General features: G+C 37.5%; 1 non-coding gene across 1 annotated transcript; it reads right to left on the bottom strand.

The window, feature by feature from the left end:
* Window positions 1-8,130: 8,130 nt before the first annotated feature.
* On the bottom strand, window positions 8,131-8,237 carry LOC141687836 (small nucleolar RNA R71). The gene has a single exon (XR_012561316.1). It is a non-coding gene; the product is annotated as a small nucleolar RNA R71 (small nucleolar RNA).
* Between the last annotated feature and the right edge of the window lie 213 nt (window positions 8,238-8,450).

Below are 8,450 nucleotides of genomic sequence, written 5' to 3'. Positions count from 1 at the left end.
AATTGGTTTAGCTCCTCCTGCATAGCTAAAATCCAATCAGGATCCAACAAAGCTTCTTCTACCTTCTTTGGTTCTTCCTTAGAAAGAAATCCGTTGTATAGACATTCTTCTTGAGTTCCTCTCCTTGTTTGAATTCTAGAAGATACATCACCAATGACGAGCTGAAAGGGATGATCCTTTGTCCATTTCCTTTGTTGAGGTAGATTAGCTCTAGATGAAGAGGCCTCATTGTTGTCTTGATGTGTGATTGAGTTTAGATTATTAGAAACTCCCCCTGAGTTAATGGATCTTTGATTTGAGAAAGGGGAACTTTCTGTAAGTGATCTATTCTGATCTCCAACTTCTTTTGAAGACCCGACGGATGGTGAATTTTGAGTACCGACAGATGAAGTTGGTTGTCTCCCGACGGATAAAGCAGATTGTTATCCTTTGATACTGTTTCTTGATCACTTTCATCATCACTGTCAACACTAACCATCTCCACATTGTCAAATATGAGGCTCTCATGGTAATCTTCATCTTGCAGTCCTTCAATCTTTTTATCATCAAACACAACATGTATTGATTCCACAACAATGTTGGTTCTTAGATTGTAGACTCTATATGCTTTACCAACAGCATATCCAACAAAAATTCCTTCATCTGCTATCACATCAAACTTCCCATTCTGATCAGTTTGATTTCTCAAGATATAACATTTGTAGCCAAAGACATGAAGAAAATTTAGAGTTGGATTCTTGTTCTTGAACAATTGATAGGGAGTCATGCATTTTGCTTGATTAACCAGAGAAATATTCTGAGTGTAGCATACAGTATTTACAACTTCAGCCCAGAAATATGTTGGTAACTTAGACTCTTCAAGCATTGTCCTTGCAGCATCAATAAGTGATCTGTTCTTCCTTTCTACTACTCCATTTTGTTGTGGAGTTCTTGCTGTTGAAAACTCATGGAAAATCCCATTTTCTTCATAAAATGCTCTCATGACAGAATTCTTGAACTCAATTCCATTGTCACTCCTGATTCTTCTAACTTTGGAATCAGGATGATTATTGACTTGCCTTATGTGATTGATGATGATTCCACTAGCCACATCTTTAGATTTTAGGAAATATATCCAAGAGAACTTTGAGAAATCATCTACAATTACTAGGCAAAATCTTTTCCTTTAGATGGACAACACATTGACTGGTCCAAACAAATCCATGTGTAGTAGTTGCAAAGGTTCTTCAATTATTGAATCAAGCTTCTTTCTGAATGATGCTTTGATCTGCTTTCCTTTTTGGTAGGCATCACACAATCCATCCTTAGAAAACTCCATTTGAGGAATACCTCTCACCAGTTCTTTCTTTACAAGTTCATTCATGGTCTTGAAGTGTAAATGGGATAGCTTCTTATGCCATAACCAACTTTCATCCTGACTTGCTTTGCTGAGAAGACAAGTAACATATTCTGCATTTGATGAGTTGAAGTCGTCTAGGTACACATTTCCTTTTCTCACTCCAGTGAGAACCACTTTGTTGCTCCTTTTGTTTGTCACAACACAGGCTTCAGAGTTGAAGTTTACTGAATTGCCTTTATCACATAGTTGGCTGATACTCAACAAATTGTGCTTGAGACCATCAACTAAGGCAACCTCCTCAATGATGACATTGTCTTTTGAAATCAAGCCATATCCCATAGTATAACCCTTGCTGTCATATCCAAAAGTAATACTTGGGCCAACTCTCTCCTTGAACTCTGTGAGCAGGGTAGAATCACCAGTCATGTGTCTTGAACAACCACTATCCAAGTACCATAGATTCTTTCTATTTCCCTGCACACATCAAAATCAAATCAAGTTGATTTTGGTACCCAAGTTTCCTTGGGTCCTGCCTTGTTAGCTTTCTTTTTCTGTTTCTTAGGTTTGATCTCATTTGACTTGGGGATATCAGATTCATCCTTAGTCATTTGAGTTGGACTTTTGAAACCATTCGTTACAGCATAATTATCATGCATATTTTGATTAACAGGAAATGGCATGCTACTAGTAAACATGTTATTTCAGTAAGGCATGCTAAATGGCATTTGTGGCATACTAATGCAGCATAATAAGGATTAGATGCAAATGGCATATTAGCAAACCGTGCATTCATCTTTTGTGTAGACATAGCATTCATAGGCATAGAAGGCATGGCATTTATTTTGGGAAAATGAGGTGGCACGGATATGGAAGTAGGCATGGAAGTTTTGCAATTAACAGACAAATGATTTACACTACCACACTTGACACAGATTTTTCTACGAGCATATTTATCAGGTGTGTAGTTGTTATGCTTGTTAATTCCTACTTTACCATTTCTATTATTTTTCTTTTTAGCCTCTGTTTTAATCTCAATCTTTTCCAATCTGTCACTCAATTGCTTGACAGTCATATGACCAATATTAGCTTTTTTTCTCCTTCTTCACTTGACTGGATTCTCTTGGAACAAAATTCTTGGAAACTGATCCATATTTCTCATTTAACTTGGCAAGTTTGGCTTTACTCACAGGTTTGCTCATAGTCAACGGATGAGGATTTATATCACTCGACGGATAACCCTTTTTGTTATCTGACGGATGACCCTCATCATCCGTCGAGTCTACATCTTTTAGCAATCTTTCAACCAAATTGGATTCCAGCTTCTCCTTATTCTTCTTCCAGGCTGCATCACAAAAGGACTCAATACCTTTAACTTTGGTGATTTGAGCATGAACCTCTCTAGATATTTTTCATGCCTTAATCACCTCCTGTTCTCATTCAAGCTGCTGCTTCAAGATCTCTTCTTTCTTCAATGACTCAGTTAATTCATCCTTAGCAATTTTACACTCAGTTCTCAATTTTTCAAATTCAATGAACTGAGACTCTAGCGCATTATTCCTCTCACTTAAAAACAAATTTTTTTCTTTGATTTTAGCGTTTTCCTTAGTAAGAGATTTAAGTGTAACACGCAAATGATATAATTTTGTAGATAAATGTGCAAGGTTAGTGGTGATTACCTGATTACTTGAAGAACTTGTTTCTGTTTCATCAGACTTGGCCATTAGGGCTATATTGACATAGCTGCCATCCTCATCCTCATCCAGACCATCTGCTGCCCAATCATTTTCTTGTGTAATGAAAGCCCTTTCCTTTTGTTTGAGCAACTCAAAGTATTTCTGTTTATAATCCACATGCTCAAACTTCTTTTTGCTGGAATCTGACTTTCTACACTCACTGGCAAAGTGCCCTGCTAAGCCACATTTGAAACATTTGAATTTTGATTTATCCACCATGTTTCTATTTGGCTTAGCTGCTCCAAAGTTTTTCTTGAACTTGAGCTTGGAAAATCTTCTGGAAAGAAATGCAAGATGTTCATCAATATCCTCCATATCATCTTGGCTCAAAGAATCTTCATTTTCTGCTACCAGCCCCTTGCTCTTGTTTTCACATACCTTTGAAGTTGATTCAACAGCTTCCATCTTCATCTCCTTCTCTTTCTCTAACTCAGCAACTAGTACAATGGATCCTCCTTTATTCTTTCCTCTCTCCATCCTCTCATCTTGCTCTATATCAAGCTCATAAGTTTTCAGGATGCCATACAGTCTCCCCAAAGTAAACTCCTTGTAATCGTGAGAGTTACTCAATGAGACTGTCATAGGTTTCCATTCCTTTGGAAGAGATCTAAGGAACTTAAGATTAGAGTCTTTTTTCTGATAGACCCTTCCATGCAACTTCAGAGTATTTAGTAGTTTCACAACATATCCACAACATAATATATCTGGGCTATCTGTTCGAAGTAATTGAGGTGCTCTTCCGGATCCCCCAATCCATCAAAAGAGTCAAAGTTGTAATGTTTGAGATTTTTTTGTCGAGGGATGGCTTATAGGGAATGACTGAAGGGTGTAAGGGTTTCTCCAATCTCCAATCCGGAATCTTTTTCCATTTTTCGTTGGAGCTCATAAATCATATCTTTCAGATCCTTCTGCCCCTCCTCTTCGTCATCAGAAATGACCTCGGGGGTAGGGTCCCTCCGAGTCCTTTTGCCTTTTGTCTTAGCTAGGAGTCTCTCCTCTTCCAGCTACATTCTTTTCTGAATCTTTAGCTCAAGCTTTTCCTCTTCTTCTCTTCTTCTCTGTTCCTTCATTTCTTCCAACTTTATTTTCCTGGTTGCTTCTGTCTCCTTCCTACTAGGCTCTTTTTGATTCTTTTTTGCCTTGGCTCCGATTCGGTCGAAGACAGATCTCCTAGATTGCTGAGAATCCCCGGACCCTTCTTGCTCATCATCTTGCTCATATTCTATCTGAGTCCGGGCTTGTTTGTCTCTGTAGAGCCTGATTGCTTCAGCCAGTTCATGGCTTGTTAAGTTGGCCATATGCTCCTCTGCAACTCGAACATTGGTATACTTCTACTAATTGAGCTCTATGACATTTCTGGCATCCCGGGGTGCTACTATCCTTTCCAAGACCGGGGTGTGTTGCGTCAATGGTTGCTCCTGGAGGGTCTCTCGATCTCCCCCAGGTTCATGAGCCTGAGAGTGGTCCTGATCCTGGACCTGGGTACTGGCGGAGGGCCTACCAACCGTACCTTTTCCGGCTCTTGCCATTACCACAATTGTACAAATAATTGACCAAGATTTGAGGCTAAAAATGTGGATCTAAGGTTTCTTTTTTGAATATTACAAATAATTTTCAGAATAATACCAAACAAACTTTCTGGGTTTTGCTAACAATACTATTGAACAAGAAAATCAGGCTCTAGAACACAAAGACAATATGCAAACCAAAGCAGATCTGGGTTTTTGTTAGGTCCCAATGTGTTTGTAGAAGGGGGGGTTGAATATAAACAGTATTGAATAATCGAATTAAATACGGAATAAAAAATGTGAAACAAAATTCAAGTTAAATAAAAATATTATTAAACTTGAAAGGTGTTACAACAACTGTATCGATTACAAGGAATTTATCTCAAATTAATTATCATAAATCTAGAATAAATTCGACATGAACTTTTTCTATTTTTGTAATAAAAAGATTCAAATGCTAAACGCAATTTGAGATTAAGTTCTAGGGATTTTGATCCGCTAGATTGTTACACAAGAACAAGAGAATGATTTCTAGTTGATTGGATTTAACATTACAAACTAGAAATTGTGATATTGAATTAGCAGATAAGATGAAATATTTGGCTGCTTTTTCTCTCTGTATATTCTTGACTTCTTTTCTGTTGAATTGTTAATTCTTGAATGGCTGCTTCTGCTTCTTTTTAAACAATCCAACCGAGAGAAAAGAACTGGAATGACAATCTCTTTTGCTCAGCAAGACTTTCGGTAGGACTATCTTTAGAACTAGCAAGACAATCAGAATGAACTAGAAAGACTTTCGGTATGACTATTGATTGTCATACCGATTGTCATATTAGTTCAAATCAGATTGTCTTACTGAATTAATAACATATTTTAATCTAATAATAATTCTGATAAGACAATCAACTGAATTAGCATGACTTTCGGTATGACTATTAATTGTCATACCGATTGTCATACTAATACAATCAGTTGTTTTGTTGAATTAATAACAGATTTTAAATCAATTAAAATTCTGAAAAACCTTAATATTAATTCTGAATTAATTAATCAATTAATTCAATTAATCAATAAATTAATCTTTGCAGATATAATTTATTTTCTTAATTAAATTATATGACTTAATTAATTAATAGAGAATTAATACTAACCCTGAGCAGCAACCAATCTTCTGAATATCTTCTGAAAATCACTGAGAATTATGAATCAATTCCACCACTTCAATGTTGACACTCGATGTACTGTCTGGTTCATGAGTGACTAACTTCCGTGACGTTTATTCATATCTTGACTTTGATACTTTGATTTTCTTCAGATTAAATCCTTGTAATTAATTGATACTCTGACGAGATCTCTGTCACTTGATTAAATCCACAACCTTGATTTATATCACTGAGGCTTGATCAATTTCTTGAACTTCTTGATAAGTGGCATTTTATACCACTTAGAACGTCTTAAAATGGCTTAAATTGGTGTCTTGAAATTAAGTATTTTGTGTATTTGATACGTTTTTCTAGTGTTTATGCATTTCAGGGTATTAGTTGCATTTCGGAGGAGGAATCATCAAGAATAAGCCTTGGCATGTGTTCACCATTGAGAGAGGAAAAGAACGGGCAGATTACGGCGAAGAAACGGAGCAAACCTGGAAATTTTCCAGTAGGGTCCTGCGCGCCCGCGCAGCAATGCTGAGCGGCCGCGCAACAGCCTTGCGCGCCCGCGCAGAAATGCTGAGCAGCCGCGCAGGGTCGGGGAAAAAGATATATTATTTTAGACTTCTACTTCTGTTTGGCTTCCAACTTCTATGTAATCTGAGTTTTATGGGACTATTATATAGGTAGATTTGAGACGTTTTCATAGAGTATTAAGAGGAGATTATGTTTTAGATTGTGTTTTGCAAGAAGCGAAGGAGATAAGGAAGAAGACCGATTTAGCACACAGCAACGAAGAGGAAGCATATATTCTTGTGATTCTTGTTTCGTTGTAACGTTGGATGCTAGTTTTCTTGCTTTGACTTATTTACTCTTGTGACGTACTCTATTTTAATATAATCAGTTTAGTTATTATTTTCTTGTGTTTGTTTATCATGATTTCATATGAACCCATGATGGCGATATGTTCTATTATGGGCTAATCGTGATCATGGGGTTGCAACGGATTTATTATGGAATTCTTTAGTTAATTGTCTAATACTTTAGTATGTGATGATTGCATGATCTCTAGTATTGGTTATGCGTATTCGTCTTATGTGCGTCGCGAACATATAAGATAGGGTGTTAATCTCTTGTGAAGCGACGGTGGATCTTGAGATTTAGAACTTGCCATGCTAGCATAGGTTCATGTACGTTGTGCATGATTAGTGGGTAACTCTAACAGTTTTATTTGCCCTATGTAATCAAAAAGGGATAACTTGTGCTTAAATCGTTGTGTTGTCAATTTCTGTAGACATATAGGAACTCAACATAATTGATGACTATTCAACTTCTATCTTAATTGTGGATGTTTGGTAGAATGGTATTAGTACAATGAAAGTTGGCTTTTATTAGTTTCGTGTTATTCGATTAATATCATCACTGTCACATGCTAAAGGTAATAACTATGGCTATAGAAGGAAGTAATAATGAAGTTGTGATCTCATGAGTGTTTTATTATTGATAAATTGAAGTGTTAGTTAAGTGGTTAATTAAGTAGTTAATTATAGTTAATATTTAATCAACAATTTTAAGTGTTATTATCTTAACATTGAGAAGTAGTCATACATTGGTGAGTGAGTTAAATTAGACAATAAATTAGTCTGAGTCTCTGAGGGAACGAACTAGAAAGTATTCTATATTACTTGCGAACGCGTATACTTGCGTGAATATTAGTGCGTGATTTCGCCCTAACAAGTTTTTGGCGCCGCTGCCGGGGACTCGGCGTATTTGTTTAGTTTATGTACTTACCATCATTGGTCATTAGGACTCAGTGATTAGGACATAGTAGTTACTTACTCTTTTCGGTTGTGTTTCAGGTACTTTAGCAAGCGTTTATGCAAACTCGTTCTCGTGCTCGCAAGAGGACCTTAGATACAGCTGAAGAGAAAGACGAAGTTCTTGATACACCGGATAAGTTAGATTTTGAGGATTCGGATTCAGGAACTGAGCAGAAAGAACCAGTAAACATGGGAGATCGTATTGTTCAAGCTGATCCAGCTCTCATGGATTTTTCTCGGCCTAAAATTGATGACATTCAGTCAAGCATCCTTCATCCGGCTATTCAAGCTAACACCTTTGAAATCAAGCCGGGCACTATTCAGATGGTGCAGAATTCTGTTTCTTTTGGAGGAGCGGCAACTGAAGACCCCAACATGCACATAAGGAATTTTGTCGAGATCTGCAGCACTTTTAAGTATAATAGCGTGACTGATGAGGCTATCAAGTTGCGGCTTTTCCCATTCTCACTGAGGGATAAAGCTAAAGACTGGTTACATTCTGAACCATCTGGGTCAATCACTACGTGGCAAGATCTTGCGCAAAAGTTTCTGGTGAAGTTTTATCCAATGGCAAAGACTGCTGCTATGAGGAGTGCTCTTACTCAGTTTGCGCAGCAACCTACAGAATCTATGTGCGAGGCTTGGGAACGCTACAAGGAAATGTTGAGAAAATGTCCACATCATGGAATGCCAGATTGGATGGTAATCACTGGTTTTTATAATGGTTTGGGGGCCCAATCTCGGCCCATGCTCGATGCAGCAGCTGGAGGCGCCTTATGGGCTAAAAGCTATACTGAGGCGTACAATCTTATCGAGACGATGGCTGCAAATGAGCATCAGAACCCAACTCAGAGGATGACATCAGGCAAGGTAGCAGGTATTCTGGAAGTTGATGCAGCCAC

Source organism: Apium graveolens, chromosome 9, assembly GCF_009905375.1.
Source record: "Apium graveolens cultivar Ventura chromosome 9, ASM990537v1, whole genome shotgun sequence".
Classification (NCBI taxonomy): Eukaryota; Viridiplantae; Streptophyta; class Magnoliopsida; order Apiales; family Apiaceae; genus Apium; species Apium graveolens.
This window is presented reverse-complemented; position numbering and strand designations above follow the sequence as displayed.